Raw genomic sequence first — 25,419 nt, forward strand, 5'->3', positions numbered from 1 at the left:
CCGTACATGTGCAGCATGTAGTCAGGCGGCATACCCCCCCCCTTTTTATGGTTTGTGTTTAAACATAAAAAGCGTAGGGCAGCGCCCGCGGTTAGAACTACAGGCGTAGCTACCATTAAGCTGAATAAGCTTTCGAAGTAACCGGTAGGCTATAGGCCTACGCCGAAAGAAAGCTGATAAAAATTAAAGTAAAAAGTGTTTTTTGCTTTGTCATATTTGTGTCATGAGTTTCTTTGTAAATTGCTAAAATTAATTGTATAAATTATTTTACTATTAGAATAGAAGTACACAGCCCTGAAGTAACATTTTCATTCCATTTTATATTTCTGCATGCTCTCCAGATTCCTAGCAAATTATCACACTTTTATTAACATTATGATTAATGACTTGTAACCCAGCCACTGGGGATGCACAAGCCAGTGCATTTCTTTGTGCCGGTCCCAAGCCCGGATAAATGGGGAGGGTTGCGTCAGGAAGGGCATCCGGCGTAAAAATTCTGCCACATAACTTATGACGCGAAAATTTCATATTTCCATACCGGATCGGTCGAGGCCCGGGTTAACAATGACCGCCACCAGTACTGTTAGCCAACAGGGTGCTGGTGGAAATTGGGCTACTGTTGGCTGAAGGAGAAGAGGAGGGTGGAGGCATGCCTGAAGGCAGGAAGAGAGGAGGAAGGTTAGGAGTGTAGCAGTGAGGGTAGGAACTTTGAATGTTGGCAGTATGACTGGTATAGGAAAAGAGCTAGCTGCAAGGGCGCCCGCAGGCAGGTGCAAGGGGGTGCACTTGCACCCCCCTGGAACCGGGCTGGCTGAGATATTTATTTTAATTAAAAAAAAAAAAAAAAAAAAAAAAAAAAACCTTTTTTTTTTTTTTAAAGCTCGTTCCTCTTTAAGAACGCCCTTTACATCCCGTCCAGTCGCACAGATGCAACAGGTGTTTGCGACCTGTTTTCATCTTCTGTGCGACTCGGGGAGGGCTGCTACTAGTGTGTCAAATGTAGGTGCATTTCATTCAGTCTGTTCTGGTACCTAGAGCTGGTTTTCTGTTCTTGGAAATAAAAAATCCCGACCTGCAGATCGCACAGCTCAAGTTCCTGTTAACCATGTCGGCAGGATGTAAAAGTGAAGACAGAGTTAATGGAAGCTGTTAAAGAAAACAGTGAGTGTTCTAATTTGTGGAAAGATCCTATCTGCATAGTCATGAGGCCTGACCAGAGCCTGCCATTTGAGTAAAGTGTGCATGCTTGTCTGGGGAGTTTAATGAGACCTTGGGACCAACAACAGGGTGAGAGATGGGCAGTTGTGAGAAAGGGATACAAGCTCTGGGCATTTTAAAATCGTATTTGTGTAAAATAAATGCAGTTATGCATTGTTAATGTTGTCATGTAGTTTGCTAGCTTTTTAATTTGTGTAAGTTATTCATTACTTGATCTTTCAAGAAAGGACATTAAACTATCCCAACTGATCGCTTCTATGTGTTGCTGGTGAAGGATATGTAAATTAAGAAACATAAATAGCTTAAAATGTATTTTATGCATATTCCACTTTTGCTCAGTGTACTTTAAGATGTTTGCTTACTGTTAAAATAAGTACTGTTAAACTAAGCACAGCCATGGAATATCTGACTAAAGGTGTTGGAGGTATGTGTATTTTTTTTATGGAGATAGCAAGGCAGGAAGGGCAAGACTCTGTAAACTGCATTCTATTTCACTTGATAGTGACATATGGACGGTGTTTACAAAATAACACTGCTGGGTGAGATGCTGGTTACTTCCAAAACAAATCACATGTAAGCTTTAGGTCATTGTATGAAGTAAAAACTAATTAAATGCATATATCTAGTACTTTACTGTAGCTTTTCCATTTTTGAATTGTCAGTTTTTTTGTTTTTTTTGGTACTATTAGTGATTGAATAAGTTAGCTCTTATTTATAGTGGTTAAAATGATTAGGTGATGCAGACATTAACGTATGCATCTGAATATATGATAAAACTGGTTTTCTGATTAAACATATATATAATCTACTTGTGTGCGTACCTTGTCTGTAAAGGAAGTGCTTTGAGATTTCCATTACTATAGTGACCTTATGCATTTTTCCTGACTATAGCTACAAACAAGACATTTTCAAAGTGTCTCATCGTTAACATGTCTTTTGTAGTGTGAATGTGTAACGTGCATGGAAGGCCTAAAAGTGTATAAGTACTGACCACTCAATGCTATTTATGCATTTTTAAATATTCTTTAAATGCAGTAAAAATGATGCTGTCTTGGTCCATTTATAGCTTTGAGTGGTGTTTTTTAATTACTGTACTTGCACTATATTAGAATTTGTGTTGTAGGCCTTGTACACTGCTTTTTGTATTTATTCCTTTTAACAACCTAGATTGTTACATCAGTCAAAACTCAGTGCAAATTGTACTACAGCTTTTAAGGCTGTTACATGTTTCCAACTCTGTTCTGCGGTGCTGCTGTTGAAACTTTTATGTGAGGCTAGAGCATAGTAGCACTGATCAATGCTTAACACAGAGGATTACGATTGGATTTTGGATAATAACTAGCTTGCTATTTGAAGCATGTACCCTATGGCATATACCTCCCTAAGCATGTAAAGCAACTTGAGAGCCCTCAATGTTTCCTCTCTAAAAAGAACTCAGGTCTGAGTACCCTTAGCCATTCTGATAGACTAAATGCTTTGCCCCTCTCTTCAATATCATACAGACTCCTGAGGGGTGATTTCAGCTTAGACTTCTATACTACAAATGACGCAGCACTCTTTGAACTCCTTCACTTAAAGACAACTAGTGGTAAAGCAAACACCTGCTCTACAGAGAGGAAGGTAGGTCTGTGTGTGTGTGTAAGTAAGGGGGGGTCATACCTCACAATTATCCAGATTTTTGCCTCATATTTTTGGTTTGTTTCTCATAAAATTGTGTTTTTTCTTGCAAATCACTAAGGATTGAAGTCAAAATATTGGCAGACATTTGAGTTTTAGGCTTCATATCCTCAGAAAATGCATGTTAATACAAAACTTGTTCTTCTATCCACTTTCTATGGAGGTAGGGGTATGTATTTTTGTGTGTCATAACTTAGAACTGTAAAGATTTTCACAGAATGTCCAAATTTTTGCCTCATATTTTTGGTCTGTTACTCATAAAAAATATTTTTTTGACATCACTGGGATGAGCTAAGGATTAAAGTTGCTAAATAATGACATTTGTTTGAGCTTCAGACTTCATCCTTTAGAAAACGTATTCTAACACAAATCCTGTTATTGCAGCAACTTTCTAAATGGGTCCCTAGTTTTGGGCCCTTGTCCCAACATTATAACAGGCTTTGTCCAGATTTCTTGTGCTAAGAGATTGAGAGGTAGTGTGTGTGCGTGTGTGTATGTATGTATGTATAAAAGTGAGGTAGCATACCCCTCAGCTGTACAGGTTTTTGCCCCATATTCCCCCTAAAAGGTTTGAAGTTGCTAAATAATAACAGACATTTGAGTTTTAGACGTCATATCTTTTAAAAAATGCATACTAACAAATTCTGTTATTTTTAGCAATTTTCTAAGTTCATGAAGGCAATATTTATAATCTGTCCCTGTTTGTCTGTGGTGGCTCTCCCCCTTTGTGGAGTGGGATAACTGTCGCTGTGCGCCATTCAGTGGGCACATAGCCTGAGGTGAGGCTATGATTGGACATGGTACTTAGGTGGGGTGCCAGTTTGTTCTGTAGTTCATGTAGAACACAGCCTGGGATGTCGCCAGGTCCCATGGATGCTGTGTTCTTGGCTTTGGATAGTGTGTTTTTTACCTGTGCAGCCATGATTACAGCAACTTTGCATTCTTCTGGTATAGAGATGGGCCCTTTAGGGGATGACAGAGGAGTAAAGTTAGCACTGAACCTATCTGCCAGGATGTTGGCAATATCCATTGGTTCTGTATATTTAGTGCCATTGTGCTGTAACTCAGAGCAGATCTGAGTGTTGCCATTGAGATTCTTGACATAGCTATAGAATGCTTTGTGGTTGTCTTTAGAGTCAGTGGCGATTTTGTTTTCATAACTAGCTTTGGAGGATTTTATGAGGGATCTCAGCTTCTTACTGAAGCTGACCAGGGAGTTTCTAAAATCATGGGATTTTACTCTTTTTTGCAACAGTTTCTTTCTTCTGTTGTAGAGTTTGTTTATGGCAGGGGACCACCAGATTGGCTTCCTTTTTTGGAGGATAGCATCTTGGTTCTGTTAGGGATTGCACGATCCATGCACTCATGTAAGTGCTTATAAAGTGCATTTGTGTAGGATTCAGCAGTCATACCTCTATTGTCCGTCAGCATGGATGTCGTGAAGTTTGCCACTTCTGTCTTAAGAAGCGTGAAGTTGGCTTTGGAGAAATTTTTTACTGTGGTTTCCCTAATGGGGGGTGGGGTAGGGATGTGGATGTCTAGGGTGATTAGCTTATGGTCGGATCTGACCAATGAGGAATTGACCTTTGGTGTGGAGCACCGGTTGCCCTTGTTGGTAATAACCAGGTCTAGGATATTGCTGCCCCTGGTGGGGGTGTGGATAAGCTGATCCATGGCATTGGAATTTATGAATTCCAGAAAACGTTGAGCATAGGAGTTGGTACATGAGTAGTTTTCCCAGTTAATGGTAGGGTAGTTGAAATCGCCCATTATTAGGGTGTTAGGTTGTACCCTAATATTTTCAAGTGTATTAAGAAATGAGGAGTGGGAATCCTGGGGCATGGTGGGGGATCTGTAGCAAGCTACAATTTGGATTGCGGTCTTGCCCAGAATTAGTTGCACTTGGATAATCTCGGATGTATTATGCTGAGCAACTAGCCTGGAGGTGTGGCTATCCTTAATGAATATGAACACACCTCCACCTTTAGTGTTTCGGTCCAGGTTAGGTGGCCGAAAGGTGTGGTATGAATTATAGCCTGGCAATGCAGGGGTACACTATGGAGCCTTGAACCAGGTCTCTGTCACTGCACAGATGTCGATGTTCTCCATTTTAAGGAGTGCCTCGAGAGAGTGCATTTTGAGGTTTAGACTTCTAGCATTGAGTAGCAATACCCTCAGATTCTTCTTGCCTGTACCTGTTAGGGTGGTGAATTTGTCATTTGAACCTTGCCTAAAAAAGGCACTGTAGGGGTGGCTAGAGCCTTAGCCAGTATCCGGAATCCCAGGGGCGACAGGTGCAGGCCATCTCTGGCAAAGCATCGTGGATTGCCGATCATGTCATCCCAGGCAGACAGATACTGGATGTATGTAGATGTATATATATATATATATATATATATATATATATATATATAAATGTATATATATATATATATATATATATATATATATATATATATATATAAATAATACATATAAATATAAATTATATATATATATATATATATATATATATATATATATAAATAATATATATAAATATATAAATATTTTATATATATATATATATATATATATATATATATATATAAATATATAAAACACACATATCTACTATATAAATAGATATATATATATATATATATATATAGTTCCACTTCACAATTTTGAATTACTGAAAACTCGAACTTCATATCGTCAAGACCATATGATCGCGTTTTCAGTAACTCGAAATTATGAAGTGTAATAAAAAAAAAAAACACCCAAACACATAATTTCTGCAGGGGGGGCAAGCCCCCCTGCACCCCTAAACACCCCCTACTTAAATATACCAACTCTGAGATCGCGCTACAGTGGGGAACAGGGAAATCTCCCATTCCGCACTGTATGCAGAAGCGCAGAATGGGAGATCTCCCGTTTCCTTGCTATAGTGCAATCACGGAGATGGTGTATTTAAGTAGGGATGGTGCAGGGGGGCTTACCCCCCTGCAGAAGCGATGTGTTTGAGGTTTTTTTTTTATTTCACTTCCTAATTTCGACTTACTGAAAACTCGATCATATAGTCTCGACCATATGAAGTTCGAGTTTTCAGTAATTCAATATTGTGAAGTGGAACCATATATATATGTGGACCACTGAAAGCAGAAGGACTATGTGAACCGCTGAAAACATAAAACTAATTAGATAAACTTTGCCCTGACATAGACACAGTACTAAGATGAGAAGTTTGGAAAGGAAAAGAGAGGATAGTATTAACTTTCACTAACGTAAAGGGAAAACAACATTTAAGAGACTTGTATTGACTTCTCTCATAACCTTAGAATATACCGTAAGGCTATCATCTGTTTTACTTTTTGCACGGTTCAGCAATGCCAACTGTATAATCATCTTAGACGGTCACACAGGGATAGACAAAACTAAGGCATGAGTATTAGCCAGATTTTATTGGCTAGACATAATGAAAGGGATAAAAAAAATTCTGTTTCTTTTCAAGAATGCCAAAAAAATGGCATGTTATCCTAGGTAGAAACCTTCCTTGATTCCAATGCCTATCATTAAAGTGCTTGTAAAATATAGTGCTATGGGCATTGTGAGGTCACTGAACAGCATTGCATGATGGTACATATTCATGCCCAAAAGAACTGATAAGTTGATAAAGAAAATAGGAAGGGACAGATACTTGACAACACCAAACATAAAGGGATAGTGGTAGATACCACTTACTTCTGTCAAAGAAAAAACTGCCTTTGTAACCTCTGATGAGCTATTTCAGTGTGTTACCACTTGGCCGTTCAGGAAATCCATATGACAAGCAGGCTTAGAAAAATAAACCAAGGGTACCTTATATGAAGATGAGTGTTAGTACCATAATAAAAAAACAAAGGGTTTTTCTTGGACTAGTTGAATACTACTGAAAGTTTGAGTCTAATTCTGTCGCTATTGCTTGCCCTTTGACATATCTCATGAGGGGGGAAATCACTTGAAAAGGTACAATGGTCTACTGAGGTAGACAGAGCATTTAATGAGCAAAAAAAGGATCCTTTGTTCTGAACCTCTGACAATGACTTTTGATTTTACTAAACTGTTTATCCTATACACCAGAGACAGATTTGGGGGTAGTGCTATCTCAAGACATGTGAGACGAGGCATACCCTGTGCACTCTAGCAGCAGGTAGTTTAACACAGCAGAAAGAAGATACTCACATTCTAACAGATAATGTCTAGAAATAAAGTGGTCCTTTGATGCCTTGAAGTACTACTTGTTAGGTAGGCACTTCAAGTTAGGGACTCATAATGCCCCGTTGCAAAGATTAAATAGGCAGAGTAATACCAGTACAAAGTAGCATCAGTGGACACTACCCCTTCAGCCCTTTCAAAACACAGTGACCCACAAGCTTGGCCTAGCCAGCACAAATGCTGGTGTTTTGTCAAAGGCCTACAGCCATCATTATGAGTCTAAAATTTCTGTTTTTTTGCTTGCGGGGTGCTGGAGTAATTGTGAGATTCTGGATCTGGAAAATGAGTAATGCATATTCAAAATGTGCATTGCAGTGCGTGGTGTATACACATTTTCACATAAAAGTAGCTAGGCAGCATTTTGTATTAGTCAACTAAAAAGGCACTGATTTCCAATTAAGGCTGTATAAAAGGATGCAACCTGGAGGGCTGGATTCAGTTTCTCATCTGAGGAGCAGCAAAAAGGAAGACCATGAAAATGCGGAGATGCTAGCCAATTCGGGGAAAGAAGTGGAGTTATAACAGGTGAAGTAACTTCAGTGCAAAGCTGGAATTAATCTATGGTTGAGACCTGCAGCTATGGACCTTTAAATACAACCCACTGGTTGGAAGGCAAACTGAGTCTGAAAAGTTACTTAGAAAAACTGTTATACATAATGCTGAGAAGCCAATGAGTGTTATTTTTCATTCTAGTTGGATTTCTTTTATAACTGGAATTATAAACCTATTTTTATATATCTGTGTCTCCAGTGTCTCTTCTCAGAATTGTTAAGTAAGTGTTGTGCGCGCGCGCGTGTGTGTGTGTGTGTGTCTAGTGTGTCTATACAGCCTCTAGCACAGGTTAGTTTTGGTGGTAGGTAGAATCATAAGACCTTGATTTACTTATTAAAAATGTCTTGTGTATATTTTTTATCACAGTTTTAAATTACATCAATGTGGGAAGAAGAAGAAGGCAACAATATGGATTCTCGCTGCGCCCTTGGAGTGAGCATGGCTCATTTCAGCTATTGAATTTTTGTATGAACATGTTAGATGACAAACTGTTTCACAAGATTTGAATATATATAAAACTGTGTCATGGCAGCTCTCACTTCATCAAAACTTGCAACTAACATAAAGAATAATTCCATGCACTCATTAAAGTCACAATGGGGACAGCATATCATTACCCCCTCAACCCAAGCTTACATTTACAAAATATATGCATCTCCAAATGCTATCCCACTCCACATTTAATACACGTATGCAGTATTCCAAGCTCATAGCCAGTGCATCCATAAAAATGTTGCACTCAGTTTATTTATTTTGCTCACGTAGGTGAATTTGACTACAGGGACCTATTTTCACTCACAGCCTTGCTAGATACAAAAATCAATTAGAAGTAAAACATACATAGATTTAAGCAAAGGTCTCATTATACTGCATATTTATACACTATTGTAGATTAATACAATAAGGAGATATTGCTTAACTATTTATTACTTGCATTTATTAACTGGGATAGTTCAGTGGGCAGAAAGTTGCCCCTTTTCGTTGGAGTCCCAGGAAGAAACACTCCAGAACTACATGTTTAAAGTCATTCACCAACAAATCAGCTGATTTTATTACCTGGATATCAAGCAACACCTCATCTGTAAGGATGCAAAGGCTATTTTTAGGTCTGTAAACCAGTTTGAAATTAATACAAGTAACGCTTTCCAATGGGGAATAACATACTGTACCTCTCAACATTTGAGCATTAAAAGATATAGCCCTTGCCTTTAAAATTTATTGCACACAGAATGAGGAGCACTTTATTTTTTTATCAAACTAAATCTTCAGGCACTGTATCTCATATAATTAAGGACAGAGTCTTTGCCTAGGTATAGTTCACTTGTCCTTGTTTTGGAGCTTTTCTTCTCCGGGCCCTCGCTGGAAATGGGCATCTCAGTTCCCAGGACTTTCATGTACACAAAAGCAAATAAATGAAGTTACATTCCCGTTAAATAAGATATTACTTTATGAAGAAAACTACACGCATAGGAAGAGCAAAACCTAAATCTGAAGACAAAAATCACTGTGTTATGACTATATCACAGAACTTGAAAGGTAGGTATATTCGACTACAACAGTTCTCAACCAGTCAGGGACAAATTTCCGAAGAATCAGGGACAAATGCAGAAATAATCAGGACAACCAGGGGCACTGGCAAGATATTTGTACTAACTTGAACTATTGATATAATAAACGAATGTGTATTCATTTACATTTTTAAGTAAAAGACGTATGTAACCCTAATTATCGTTATTATTTTATGAAGTGTAAGCTTGTAACACCAACTTTTTTTCCAAAAATCACCAGTTTTAAGAGGGACAAGGGTAACGTTTCTGTCAAAATCAAGGACTGATGAGGGGTACGTATCGTACAATGAAACAACTTTTTCCCTGAATTAGAATTAACTACCAAGTTTAAGGGAAAACCACTGTATATTGCGTACCTTTCGCGTAACGGCAGCTTTGGTACACCATCATCACCTCCTGCTGGACAGAGGCAGTACTGCATGTACAGCACACTAAATATTCTCTGTGAAACGAAAAATTGATTCTGCTCGCGTTTGAAACGGATATCAGCGGCAGAAATAACACGTAACCGGTATTATTAGTGCTCCGCCTGCATCATTTCATAAAGTGTCCAGGCTTTCATTTTTTTATCTGTTATATACAGGAAATATATACGAACGGGTCTGTTTCTCTACATACTGATACCAGTTTCCATATAAAACTGCATCCGCCCTCTTAAGATTAGTAGAAAACATACAAAATGCATCCCCACTGTATTTGTGCTTCTACCCTCCCTTTAAACCTGCCGGTGTGGCTGAATGCGTTTTAAACGGGGTTTTAAAAGGCTTTGTTACTATTTTACTAACCATTTCCACAGCCGCACAATAAAATAACTACAAAAAAAAAAACAATGTAATTACCTCAGAGTACCAATACACATATGCAGCTGCAAGTTTTATAAAGAAACATTACAGAGCATATAATTAAAATAAAGTCCACCATCCTCTCAGTAAGACTGCATGTTCTATTATAAACGCACTGCCGTTAAAAAAAAATATATATATGTCTAATTCGTTTCTGTTGCAATTGCGTTTGAACCTAAGAGCCGTACATGTGCAGCATGTAGTCAGGCGGCACAAACCCCCCCTTCTTATGGTTTGTGTTTAAACATAAAAAGCGTAGGGCAGCGCCCGCGGTTAGAACTACAGATGTAGCTACCATTAAGCTGAATAAGCTTTCGAAGTAACCGCTAGGCTATAGGCCTACGCCGAAAGAAAGCTGATAAAAATTAAAGTAAAAAGTGTTTTTTGCTTTGTCATATTTGCGTCATGAATTTCTTTGTAAATTGCTAAAATTCATTGTATAAATTATTTTACTATTAGTATAGAAGTACACAGCCCTGAAGTAACATTTTCATTCCATTTTATATTTCTGCCTGCTCTCCAGATTCCTAGCAAATTATCACACTTTTATTAACATTATGATTACTGACTTGTAACCCAGCCACTGGGGATGCACAAGCCAGTGCATTTCTTTGTGCCGGTCCCAAGCCCGGATAAATGGGGAGGGTTGCTTCAGGAAGGGCATCTGGCGTAAAAATTCTGCCACATAACTTATGACGCGAAAATTTCATATTTCCATACCGGATCGGTCGAGGCCCGGGTTAACAATGACCGCCATCAGTACTGTTAGCCAACAGGGTGCTGGCGGAAATTGGGCTACTGTTGGCTGAAGGAGAAGAGGAGGGTGGAGGCATGCCCGAAGGCAGGAAGAGAGGAGGAAGGTTAGGAGTGTAGCAGTGAGGGTAGGAACTTTGAATGTTGGCAGTATGACTGGTATAGGAAAAGAGCTAGCTGCAAGGGTGACCGCAGGCAGGTGCAAGGGGGTGCACTTGCACCCCCCTGGAACCGGGCTGGCTGAGAAATTTATTTTAATTAAAAAAAAAAAAAAACCTTTTTTTTTTTTTTTTTTTTAAAGGGCGTTCCTCTTTAAGAACGCCCTTTACATCCCGTCCAGTCGCACAGATGCAACAGGTGTTTGCGACCTGTTTTCATCTTCTGTGCGACTCGGGGAGGGCTGCTACTAGTGTGTCAAATGTAGGTGCATTTCATTCAGTCTGTTCTGGTACCTAGAGCTGGTTTTCTGTTCTTGGAAATAAAAAATCCTGACCTGCGGATCGCACAGCTCAAGTTCCTGTTAACCATGTCGGCAGGATGTAAAAGTGAAGACAGAGTTAATGGAAGCTGTTAAAGAAAACAGTGAGTGTTCTAATTTGTGGAAAGATCCTATCTGCATAGTCATGAGGCCTGACCAGAGCCTGCCATTTGAGTAAAGTGTGCATGCTTGTCTGGGGAGTTTAATGAGACCTTGGGACCAACGACATGGTGAGAGATGGGCAGTTGTGAGAAAGGGATACAAGCTCTGGACATTTTAAAATCGTATTTGTGTAAAATAAATGCAGTTATGCATTGTTAATGTTGTCATGTAGTTTGCTAGCTTTTTAATTTGTGTAAGTTATTCATTACTTGATCTTTCAAGAAAGGACATTAAACTATCCCAACTGATCGCTTCTATGTGTTGCTGGTGAAGGATATGTAAATTAAGAAACATAAATAGCTTAAAATGTATTTTATGCATATTCCACTTTTGCTCAGTGTACTTTAAGATGTTTGCTTACTGTTAAAATAAGTACTGTTAAACTAAGCACAGCCATGGAATATCTGACTAAAGGTGTTGGAGGTATGTGTAATTTCTTTATGGAGATAGCAAGGCAGGAAGGGCAAGACTCTGTAAATTGCATTCTATTTCACTTGATAGTGACATATGGACGGTGATTACAAAATAACACTGCTGGGTGAGATGCTGGTTACTTCCAAAACAAATCACATGTAAGCTTTAGGTCATTGTATGAAGTAAAAACTAATTAAATGCATATATCTAGTACTTTACTGTAGCTTTTCCATTTTTGAATTGTCAGTTTTTTTGTTTTTTTTGGTACTATTAGTGATTGAATAAGTTAGCTCTTATTTATAGTGGTTAAAATGATTAGGTGATGCAGACATTAACGTATGCATATGAATATATGATAAAACTGTTTTTCTGAATAAAAATATATATAATCTACTTGTGTGCGTACCTTGTCTGTAAAGGAAGTGCTTTGAGATTTCCATTACTATAGTGACCTTATGCATTTTTCCTGACTATAGCTACAAACAAGACATTTTCAAAGTGTCTCATCGTTAACATGTCTTTTGTGGTGTGAATGTGTAACGTGCATGGAAGGCCTAAAAGTGTATAAGTACTGACCACTCAATGCTATTTATGCATTTTTAAATATTCTTTAAATGCAGTAAAAATGATGCTGTCTTGGTCCATTTATAGCTTTGAGTGGTGTTTTTTAATTTCTGTACTTGCACTATATTAGAATTTGTGTTGTAGGCTTTGTACACTGCTTTTTGTATTTATTCCTTTTAACAACCTAGATTGTTACATCAGTCAAAACTCAGTGCAAATTGTACTACAGCTTTTAAGGCTGTTACATGTTTCCAACTCTGTTCTGTGGAGCTGCTGTTGAAACTTTTATGTGAGGCTAGAGCATAGTAGCACTGATCAATGCTTAACACAGAGGATTACGATTGGATTTTGGATAATAAGTAGCTTGCTATTTGAAGCATGTACCCTATGGCATATACCTCCCTAAGCATCTAAAGCAACTTGAGAGCCCTCAATGTTTCCTCTCTAAAAAGAACTCAGGTCTGAGTAGCCTTAGCCATTCTGATAGACTAAATGCATTGCCCCTCTCTTCAATATCATACAGACTCCTGAGGGGTGATTTCAGCTTAGACTTCTATACTACAAATGACGCAGCACTCTTTGAACTCCTTCACTTAAAGACAACTAGTGGTAAAGCAAACACCTGCTCTACAGAGAGGAAGGTAGGTCTGTGTGTGTGTGTAAGTAAGGGGGGTCATACCTCACAATTATCCAGATTTTTGCCTCATATTTTTGGTTTGTTTCTCATAAAATTGTGTTTTTTCTTGCAAATCACTAAGGATTGAAGTCAAAATATTGGCAGACATTTGAGTTTTAGGCTTCATATCCTCAGAAAATGCATGTTAATACAAAACTTGTTCTTCTATCCACTTTCTATGGAGGTAGGGGTATGTATTTTTGTGTGTCATAACTTAGAACTGTAAAGATTTTCACAGAATGTCCAAATTTTTGCCTCATATTTTTGGTCTGTTACTCATAAAAAATATTTTTTTTGACATCACTGGGATGAGCTAAGGATTAAAGTTGCTAAATAATGACATTTGTTTGAGCTTCAGACTTCATCCTTTAGAAAACGTATTCTAACACAAATCCTGTTATTGCAGCAACTTTCTAAATGGGTCCCTAGTTTTGGGCCCTTGTCCCAACATTATAACAGGCTTTGTCCAGATTTCTTGTGCTAAGAGATTGAGAGGTAGTGTGTGTGCGTGTGTGTATGTATGTATGTATAAGAGTGAGGTAGCATACCCCTCAGCTGTACAGGTTTTTGCCCCATATTCCCCCTAAAAGGTTTGAAGTTGCTAAATAATAACAGACATTTGAGTTTTAGATGTCATATCTTTTAGAAAAATGCATACTAACAAATTCTGTTATTTTTAGCAATTTTCTAAGTTCATGAAGGCAATATTTATAATCTGTCCCTGTTTGATTATTTTAGGCTTTGTCCAGATTTCTTGCACTAAGATGAGGGAGGTGTGTGTGAGAGAGAGTGAAATGCCCTAGTTAGAGTTAGCAGGTGGAATTTATTTTCAATTGCATTTTTAAGGAATTGTGAGCTTCAAGGGAAGAAAAATTTACTGCTGCTCATGCTAAGTTTGCTTAAAATGTACAACTGTTTTGTTCAGCAAATGGTATCACTATTGTCATATAAAATTTTAAAGCAGTGTTAGTAGCACAGCAGGTAACATACTTGCATCTTGATGTAGAAGGCTATAGGTTCTACTTCCACAGCATAGGGCATCTGCTTTAGGCATGTGATTCTTTCAGTGAGGTATTTCTGTGGCCTTTCCAGTTGTTGCAGATGTCTTGAGAGGTACATACCGGATGGGGCATTGTATTCTATAATGGGTCTAATGAGGGATGCGTACAGTGGGACAATGCCCTCCTTTTTTTCTGGATGAAAAGCCCTTAGTGATGAGGTGTGCCACATAGAAGGATTTCCTGACTGGCGATGTGGTTATCGAAGGTGAGACCACTGCCCACCTGTGTCCCTACGTCTCATCACACTTTCGGTGTTTAGTGTACTGCCACCTATGTGGTAATTCACAGGTACATGTTTTTTCCCAAAGGGGATAACTATACATTTCTAGGCACTGAGCTTGAGCCCATGGCTCTGGCACCAAGCATCTGTTTCTGTAAGGCCCTTTTGTAGAGTATCTCCATCATTTGGAGATTCAATAATGGCTCCCAGTTTGTAGTCATCTGCGAACTTTGTTAGCCAGAGTCCCTTAGTATTGGCCTGTATGTCAGAGAAGTAGATGCCAAACAAGAGTGGTCCCAGGACTGAACCCTGAGGTACTCCACTTGTCACTTGTTTGGAGCTGGATTTGGCGTCAGCCACTTTTAAAGTGTGGGTTCTGTCAGTAAGCCAGTTGGCAACCCATCGAGTGACGTAGGGATCAGTGCCCAGCTTAGTAAGTTTATCTATGATTCCAGAGTGGGGGGTGGTGTCAAAGGCCTTGGCAAGGTCCAGATAGGCTGTGTGGACCACCTTACCCTCGTCCACGGCTCTGGAGACTGATTCGAAGAAGTCAATCAAGATCAGGAGACAAGATCGGCCCTTCACAAACCCAAACTTGGGTGGGATCCAGTGTTTGTAGGTTGTCAATCTCTTTTTTTATAAGTTCCATGATAATACTTTCCATGGACTTGCAGATCAGGCTCGTCAGACTGATGGCCATGGACTTGCAGATCAGGCTCGTCAGACTGATGGGGCGGTAGTTCCCAGGATCCAAGTTGGATCCCCCTTATGGAGTGGGATAACTGTAGCTGTGCACCACTCAGTGGGCATAAAGAAAGTTAAGAAGTCCTTGTGTATCTGTCTCCATCACTGCCTCAGTCATTGGTGAGTGACTCCTTTGTGGCCAAAGCTGTTTCCTTGGATGATCCATCTTTTGCCTTCTGGTTCCTCAAGCTGCAGCTCTTCAGGAAGCCATTAATGACTGGGAGATTGACATATTCCCTGCAGCTATAGGGCTGATTGACTGGGCAAGGAAAAAACACTTTGGTTGACCTTCCAGATATGAGTGGTTGAAGGTATACTGCTTAGCTGGGGTAAGGTACCTGATTCCAGGCAAGTGCTCCTGTCATGAGTCAGTCCCGTTCCAGGAATTTCCCTAGGAAGAAAAAGCAGAAACTTAAAAATGTATCTTCTTCTGTGTCTGTTGTTGAGTCAGGTCTACTAATAGCACCATTTAAAAGAGGGAAAAACTTGGCTAGGCTTGTAAGGCCCTCAGGGCCATTAGCCTAGTAACCTCTTATGATCCTGTGAAGCTTGGTTGTAAGCAGTCTGCTGTCTAAAGACTGTGAAGATGCAACCTGCACTTAGACAGTCCGTTGGCCTAGACAGAGCGAGAGAGAGAGTTTATCTTTTTCTTTTTTTTTTTTCTTTTACGGACAATATGGCTCCTTGTTTGCATATATGCCTACAAAATCTTGCATGTTAAAGGTCAAAATAAACAATAAGTGATATAAATCCATGGAAGTATGACAGTATTTATGAAGTAATGTATGTATTGTGCTATTTTCTTTTCTTAAAAATGTTTATTGGTTGTAGAAAACTTTCATACCTCACAATTTAGATTTTTGTCTCATATTTTCAGTTTGTTTCTCATAAAATTGTGTTCTTTTGGCAAATCATTGAAGACTGAAGTCAGAAAATAATGGCAGGCATTTGAGTTTGACTTCATATCCTCAGAAAATGCATACGAATGCAAACTTTGTTGTTCTATGCACTTTCTAAGGGAGTCAGGGGATGTATGGGTGTGTCATACCTATCAACTGTACAGATTTCCACAGAATGTCCAGACTTTTGCCTTATCTTTTTGGTCTGTTCCTCATAAAAATTCAGTTTTTTTTTTGACAAATCGCTGGGATGAGCTAAGGATTAAAGTTACTAAATAATAACATGTATTTGATTTTCAGACTTCATATCCTGTAGAAAATTCATTCGAACACAAATCCTGTTATTCTAGCAACTTTCTAAATGTGGCCCTAGTTTGGGCCTTTGTCCCTAACATTATAACAGGCTTTTTCCAGATTTCTTGTGCTAAGAGATTGAGAGGTACTGTGTGTGTGTGTGTGTGTGTGTGTGTGTGTGTGTGTGTGTGTGTGTGTGTGTGTGTGTGTGTGTGTGTGTGTTCAGCTGTCCAGGTTTTTTCAGAATGTCCAGATTTCTGCTCCATATTCCTCCTGAGCTTTTCTCCCCGGGCCTCCACTGAAAAAAGGATTTTGCACAGATGGACTATCCCGGTTAACAAATGCCAAATAAATAAAAAGGACTGAAGTTGCTAAATAATAACAGACATTTGAGTTTTAGATGTCATATCCTTTAGAAAAATGCATACCAACACAAATCATGTTATTGTACAATTATTACATTCATAAGAGCAATATTTATAATCCGTCCCTATTTATTTTAGGCTTTGTCCAGATTTCTTGCACTAAGAGGTTGAGGTATGTGTGTGTGAGAGTGAAATGCCCTATTTAGAGTTAGCAGGTGGAATTTATTTTCACATACATTTTCAAGGAATTGTGAGCTTCAAGGGAAAAAATGTTTACTGTTGTTCATGCTGTCTGCTTAAAATGTGCAACTGTTTTGTTTAGCAAATGGTATCACTGTTGTGGTGCAGAATGTCAAAACAGTCTTAGTAGCACAGCAGGTAGCATATTTGCATCTTGATGTAGAGGGCTGTAGGTTCTACTCCCACCACATGTAGATTTGTATTTTAAGGGGGTGGAGTGCTGCAGTCCTGAGTATGTCCTCCTTTGGATGAGATGCCTAGTAACTATGAACTATGAACCTATGTTTCGACTTGCCACTTATTCCTATTGCAATATACAAGCTTAGCATTTTTTTTAAATGTAACATAGGCCATTTATTGTTTAAGGGCAGTAGGCACTGAATTTGTAGATGAAACACTGAAATATAAAGCTGTTTTTTTAGCAACAACCTCTCCATTAGTTTCAGATGTCTTTAATGTGAAATTATTCAGATGACTTTTACTTCTGCAGAGATTGTGCATATTGACTGATATTGGTAGATTGTAATGATAGACGTTTAAGTGGCCTTTTATGGTTGAAATGTTCTGAATTGGGCAATTTGTCATTATTGGTTCATATGTTTTGTTTCATTGCTTAATGGAAAAAATGTTCAAAACTATAAAACACACTCTAAGTGGTGCTGTATTAACAAGGGACATAATTCAGTTATTATATATTATAATTAATACAATCAGGAAGGTGAATCAAAGCAGTTATGCATGGTTCTGAAATGTGTGCAAGGGGCCTATGATTTGAAAACAGTCCAAATGTAAACTTAACCTGCCACTGGCCAGATGCATTTTCTTTGAATGTGGGTTTAAATGCTGTTTCAGTGCATGCGAGGTTTCAAAGGTAGAGAAGTTTTAATGCTAAGTCTGTTTTCATTGTAAGACTATTGCTTTGTTTAAGTTTAGGAAATATCTATCAGTGTTTGTGCTATAAAATAGGAGGTTACTAAGCTATTGGCCCTGAGGCCCTAAAATTTGAAATAAAAGTTGAAAATTAAAACCAAGTATCTGTAATCATTGTAGAAGTAATGCATAAAACAGTATGCACACAGAGAGTTTTGAACAGTGTTTATGGCAACTGGGGAGAAATAGCCAAGTAATGGGATACTGGAATGGCTGCATGTGTGTGTTGGGGGGGGGGGGTTTGGAGGGGGTGGGGTTTGGGGGTGGTGCTTTGAAGGGGTGGGGTTGGGGCGGTGCTCCAGGTTTGCACCCCCCTGCAAAAAATCCTGTAGGCTCCCTTGGCTAGCTGATATGATGGAGAGAAGGAAGGTTGATATATTGTGCGTGCAAGAGACCAGATGGAAGGGAAGTAAGGCCAGGTGTTTAGGAAACGGGTTCAAATTGTTTTATCATGGTGTGGATGGCAGGAGAAATGGGGTAGGGGTTATACTAAAGGAACAATATGCCAAGAGTGTTTTAGACGTAAAGAGAGTGTCTGACAGAGTGATGTTTATGAAGCTCGAAATTGATGGTGTAATGATGAATGTTGTTAGTGCATATGCTCCACAAGTTGGGTGTGCGATGGATGAGAAAGAGAAATTTTGGAGTGAGTTGGATGAAGTTGTGGTGAGTGCACCCAAGGGTGAGAGACTAGTGATTGGAGTGGACTTTAATGGGCATGTTGGTGAAGTGAACAGAGGGGATGAGGAAATGATGGGTAGGTATGGTCTTCAGGAGAGGAATGCAGAAGGTCAGATGATTGTGGATTTTGCGAAAAGGATGGACATGGCTGTGGTGAATATGTATTTTAAGAAGGGGGAGGAGCATAGGGTGACGTACAAGAGTGGAGGAAGATGCACACAGGTGGATTATATCTTATGTAGGAGGGCCAGTCTGAAGGAGATTGGAGATTGGAGACTGTAAAGTGGTGGCAGGGGAAAGTGTAGTTAAGCAGCATAGAATGGTGGTCTGTAGGATGACGTTGGTGATCAAGAAGAGGAGGAGGAGTGTGAAAGCAGTGCCAAGGATTAAATGGTGGAAGTTAAAAAAGGGTGATTGTGAAGTGGAGTTTTGGGAAGAGTTAAGACAGGCATTGAGAGGCAGTGGAGAGTTACCAAATAGCTGGGTAACTACCAGCAGAACTAGTAAGGGAGACTGCTAGAAAGGTGCTTGGTGTGACATCTGGACAGAGAAAGGAGGATAAGGAGACCTGGTGGTGGAATGAGGAAGTACAGGAGAGTATACTGAAGAAGAGGCTGGCGAAGAAGAAGTGGGATTGTCAAAGAGATGAATAAAGTAGACATGAGTATAAGGAGATGAGGCGCATGGCAAAGAGGGAGGTGGCGAAAGCTAAGGATAAAGAGTATGGAGAGTTGTATGAGAGATTGGACACTAAAGAGGGAGAAAAGGACCTGTACCGATTGACTAGACAGAGGGACAGAGCTGGGAAAGATGTGCAGCAAGTAAGGGTGATAAAGGATAGTGAGGGAAAGGTACTCACAAGAGAGGAGAGTGTGTTGAGTAGATGGAAAGAGTATTTTGAGAGGCTGATGAATGAAGAGAATGAGAGAGAGATAAGGTTGGATGATGTGGGATAGTGAATCAGGAAGTGAAACAGATTAGCAAGGAGGAAGTAAGGACAGCTATGACGAGGATGAAGAATGGAAAGACTGTTGGCCCAGATGACATCACAATGGAAGCATGGAGGTGCTTAGGAGAAATGGCAGTGGAATTTTTAACTAGATTGTTTAATGAAATTTTGGAAAGTCAAAGGATGCCTGAGTAGTGGAGAAAAAGTGTTTTGGTACCTATCTTTAAGAATAAGGGTGATGTGCAGAGCTGCAGTAACTACAGAGGGATAAAATTGATCAGTCACAGCTTGAAGTTATGGGAGAGAGTAGTAGAAGCTAGGTTAAGAAGGGAGGTGATGATTAGTGATCAGCAGTATGGTTTCATGCCAGGAAAGAGCACTACAGATGCGATGTTTGCTCTGAGAGTGTTATTGGAGAAATACAGAGAAGTTCAGAAGGAGTTGCATTGTGCCTTTGTAGACTTGGAGAAAGCATATGACAGGGTGCCTAGAGAAGAGTTGTGGTATTGTATGAGGAAGTCGGGAGTGGCAGAGAAGTATGTAAGAGTGGTACAGGATATGTACGAGGGTAGTGTGACAGTGGTGAGGACTGCAGTGGGAGTGACAGATCCATTTAAGGTGGAGGTGGGATTACATCAAGGATCAGCTCTGAGTCCTTTCTTATTTGCAGTGGTGATGGACAGGTTGACAGATGAGATCAGACAGGAGGCCCCGTGGACTGTGATGTTTGCAGATGACATTGTAATCTGTAGTGAGAGTAGGAATCAGGTTGAGGAGACTCTGGAGAGGGGGAGATATGTTCTAGAGAGCAGAGGAATGAAGGTCAGCAGGGCTAAGACAGAATATATGTGTGTAAATGAGAGGGAGGGTAGAGGAATGGTGAGGATGCAGGGGTAGAGTTGGTAAAGGTGGACGAGTTTAAGTACTTGGGATCAACAGTTCAGAGTAATGGTGAATGTGGAAGAGAGGTGAAGAAGAGAGTACAGGCAGGGTGGAATGGGTGGAGAAGAGTGTCAGGAGTGATTTGTGACAGACGGGTACCAGTAAGAGTGAAAGGGAAGGTCTACAAGACAGTAGTGAGACCAGCTATGTTATATGGGTTGGAGACATTAGCATTGACAAAAAGGCAGGAGTCAGAGCTGGATGTAGCAGAGTTAAAGATGTTAAGATTTGCACTCGGTGTGACTAGGATGGATAGGATTAGGAATCAGAATATTAGAGGGTCAGCTCATGTTGGACAGTTTGGAGACAAAGCAAGAGAGACGAGATTGCATTGGTTTGGACATGTGCTGAGGAAGGATGATGGGTATATTGGGAAAAAGATGCTAAGGATGGAGCTGCCAGGTAAGAGAAAAAGAGGAAGGCCTAAGATAAGGTTTATGGACGTGGTGAGAGAGGACATGCAGGCAATTGGTGTGACAGAGCAAGATGCAGAGGATAGGAAGAAATGGAAAGAGATGATCCGCTTTGACGACCCCTGACGGGAAAAGCCGAAAGATGATGATGATGATTACTGACTTGTATGTGCATTTGAGGCAGCACTTAAAATGTCACAATAAAAATAAAATAGTATGTTTATATTGATTCACTGGCCCACCTAGCTCAGTGTCCCACTTATTAATGGATTAAAGTGTAATCTGCCACATCCAAGGAACTATAAACAGTTAATCCATATGTACCATCCACAAATGACTGGTATGGATTGGGACTGAAAAGGTTCCTCAGCATACATCTCGACTGTTCCTGATTTTTCTTTAAAATTTTGCTTTGTCCACCCTAATCCCTCCTTAAACTGGTGATTTGGGGAGAAAATGTGACACATTGCACTTATTTAACAACTATTAGAGTTGCAGCCTTCGTTTACTCCAGAAAATGAATATTAAGTCACATTCCCTTATGTCAACTTTTCAAGTTAAATATTTCAAGAAGTGTTCTTGATTACTACCAGATTTGTCATGGTTTTAGAGGTAAGACGTTAATAACTATGCCATTTCACTTAAACTAGAAAACAAATATAATCCTGCTAGCTGTAGGCTACAGAGAAAAGGAACTCAAGGGTGTGACAATGGTAGCCCAGACTTAGTATCGGACACAGCATCTGAGAAGTCAGCTGGGAGGTTGGGATACAGTGGCATTTGCAGCTTCCCCTATCCTGGGGTTTGGGGAGTGATTGTGTGCTTCAACTATAGCCCTGTCTGAAGGCAAAACACTCAAATGTCAAGCAAAAAACAGTGACTTCAAGATCATCTGTGACTAAGGATCTCCAGTGGATTTCACTGCAGACAAGGCATGGGGTGGGACTGCAGGTAATGCATAAAAATGCTTTCCACTGCTGTCAGAATGGTACTGTACAGGGTTGTCTTATTTAAAAGAAAAATAAACCTATTCCCATATAGAGCGTAAAGAGTCAAATGCCTACAGCTAATGGGAATTCTTACTTACTGAGCCTGTGTATCAGTGAGCATCTCTGGCTGTAAACTTTTATATGTGGCAAAGCATTTTTTTAGAAACATTCTTTAGGAAATGTAGTACCACCTTTAAGGTTAACTAGCTGCAAAGGCATCTGAATACTTAAATTCTTTAACATATTGTCTTCATAGTCAGTAACTCTCCACTGGTCAAATATTTCCTAATTACGTTCCATAACTTACTAAGATGGGACCTTACAAGAACTAGTCAATATCTTCCTGCATTTCTTTTGTCATGTATTAATTTGTAACATCTCTGTCACAATAGAGCTTATGAAAGGAGGGATAGTACTTCTTCAAGGCATGTGACACATTGCCTACTTAACCCACAGTCCGTTTGTACGGCCAACCAATGAATAATGTCTCGTTAACTGACTTGCCGAGACTCGTACAACAGGCAGCTGCCTTCTGCAGCAGTCCAAGTCGACACCCTTACCCCCAAGATGGGTTAGCCAGCATCCACACCAAACTCCCACCCTCATCTCAGCTACAGTTAACTAGTGGTTTCAGCCACCTGTTTTCTAGAAGGCTTCGTATGCAACACCCCTTTCAAAAATATTTTGACATGACTGCATGGAAATGGGGGGGGGGGTGAACCTTGATTGAAGAGTAAGGCAAGGTCCTTAAGACAGTAACTTGTATAAATAATGTAGAACAACATAAATACTTGTCCTGAATGGGTGCTGTTTCTTTTCTAGGCATCAACTACACTACCTTTTCTAATATATCATTTTCTAGTAAGGCTTTTTTGCTTCCATTAATACCTGCAGTGTATCCTCAAAAAAGGTATTAAAACTCTTATCTTCTAGGCAGTCAGCTGTACTTGTTTAGAAGTCAGGATGTATCAAACACCTTTAGTCTGTGAGTAAATCCAGTCTGTGGGGAAGCTTGAGTATATTGCCCCCAGCCATTTCCAGAAGAAGAGAGAATTTCCATTATCTGGGCAAGATGAAAGTCACCAGAATTATCTTTGGGAATTCCTTCTGAATCTTCAGAATTAACCTGGATATTAGTAGAAAAGCATACAGGAACATTCGTGTGCAAGGAAAAGAAAAAAGCATCTCTCTTCTAGGCCTTCTTACAAACAAATTTGGAGTAGAATTTTACCAAAGGATTGTTTAGAGCAGAGACAAAAAGATCTATATCAGTTGTTCCCCAAACATCAATCAAATATTTTAAGACTCTGTGATTCAGTTTCCATTTGTGAGTGTCTGTTTTGATCCTGATCATTTTGTTCTGCCACACAGTTTTGCTTTGACAAAATGAAAGATGCTACTATGGCTATTCTGCACAGAGGGTAAGATCTGTTTCCCCCTCACTTGTTTATGTGTCACATCGCTGAGTTGTTTTCTACAAACACTTGTAGAGATCCTGGGGGCCACAAATGATTGAGACAGTTGAGAGAATTCAAAAGAGCTGACATTGTTTACATTGATGTATTCTGGTCTATCTTTTTCATTCGAAAGACCTTGTACTTTGATTCACACAGACACTGCTTCAAAGAAAAGTGTGAGGCATCTATTACGACTGACTGTGCTGGAGCAGGAGGGAAAAATTGGTGACCTGGATTCTGAGAGATTCAGTGTCTCCACAAAATAATCTCCCCCTTCACACCCCCAAAACTAGAATCTGAAAATTGAAGGGATGCTGATGCTGGGAGTATAACGATTTCACGTACCATTGGCTCTTTCTCATGGGGAGTCTTGCAAGCAGTATCATGAGTATCAGACATGCCATGAGATACAGAATTAGGATGAATTCCCTTGCTGAGACAGAAATCTGAATGGAAAACCCCAGGGATAGATCTAACTAAAGATAAATCTCTTTGGACTCAGGTGTCCAGGAATCAACCCAAGAAAACAATCCCCCTATTTCAATGCAGTCACGTCAAAACACTTTTATATTCTCTTGGAAGATCCATTAATGAAGTGGGAGATTCCTGACACTTGGAAAAGACTCTGCAAAGATAAGCAAGTTGTCTAAATATGAAAAAAAAATGTAAATGCTTTGCAGTCTGTAGTAGGTTATCACACGAGCTAGACACTTTGTGAATACCCTTAGAACAGCAGATACCCTCAATTTAATTGTTATTGTGATTCAGACACACAGAACTTTAAGAAATGCCTGAAATCTGGCCTATAGGAATGTGATGATATCCACCTTTTAAATCCAAGGTTATTAGAAACCTCACATGGGGAATAAGGGGTAAGAAGTTGTGAAGTGACAACATTTTGACAATAGGCACTAAGTGGTTCAGAAGGAAAATGTCTATAGCTGGTTTCCATGTATCTTGTTTCTTTGAATAATACCCTTATCCTAACTGAGGAGAATGAGCAACTTCTATCAACCCCTGAGCCTGGACAACAGGAACGAAAAGAACAGTTTGGTCTGGGAGATGAGGAATTCCCCAAAAGGTGGGAGAGACTCCCAATGCCATCTGTACCCTTGGATTACTCTCAGAACCCAAATGTCTGAAATAACCTGTTGCCAAAGAGAGAAACAGAGGTCTATACTTTTTGGAAGGATTAAAGTATTTCCAGGGTAGAAGGGGGCAGGAAAGTCTGTCATCTAGTCATTCACATTTATTAGACTCTCCTTTGTTCTGGGAAGTTCCTGTTTCCTTTTTGGAACCTCCCTGCCATTCCATTTTAAACATCTGCTTACTAGAAGATTTCTGGGACTGTATAATCTGTGTTTTAAAGAACGTTGTAGAGGGAGCATAGAATCTCTTGATAAACTTGAAGAAGGAAGGCTGAAAATTTTGAGAAATCATTTGAATCGGCTTTCCTCTCTCATCACATTTTTTAATGACCTCTGCAAGACAAGGTCCAAAAACTAGTTCTATATCCAAGGAGGTTTTGGGAATGCAGCTAGATAAACCTCCTCATACCAATTTCCATGTCAGCTGACCTTTATATAACATCTGTACTGTCATATGCGTATTTCAAACAATGGACAGTCACTTGAAACACAGAAGAGACCAAGCTGCACAAAACAGATCTCTCCTCCCAACCGGCAACAGGTGCCAAAATGTTCCTCATATTCTCACAAAGGGCAAGTACAGACATCAACATATGAGCTTGACAGTTATGAATTCTAAAACCAACAGTTGCAGAACTATAGACTTTTCCCCCAAATTATGAAAAGCCTTCTTATCTTTGTCAGAAACAGCATCATTAGTATAAACCAAATGTTTACCAGCAGCTTTCACTAATCCGATAGCTGCTGGGTCAGACCTGGAATGACCTGTATAAAAAAAAAAATTAAAAGAATGAGGCATTTTCTGTGATCTATCTGCTCTTTTAGGGGTAGCAGGCTGACTGTTAGGGAAATTGCAGGCTGCAACAAAAACATCAGCCAAAGGGGGCAGAACAGGAGGGGTAGGAGGAGGTTTTGGAAATTCCAGTTATAACAAGTCATAGTACTTT

The sequence above is a fragment of the Protopterus annectens genome, chromosome 4.part0 (assembly GCF_019279795.1).
Source record: "Protopterus annectens isolate FY-2018-M chromosome 4.part0, PAN1.0, whole genome shotgun sequence".
Taxonomy (NCBI): domain Eukaryota; kingdom Metazoa; phylum Chordata; order Ceratodontiformes; family Protopteridae; genus Protopterus; species Protopterus annectens.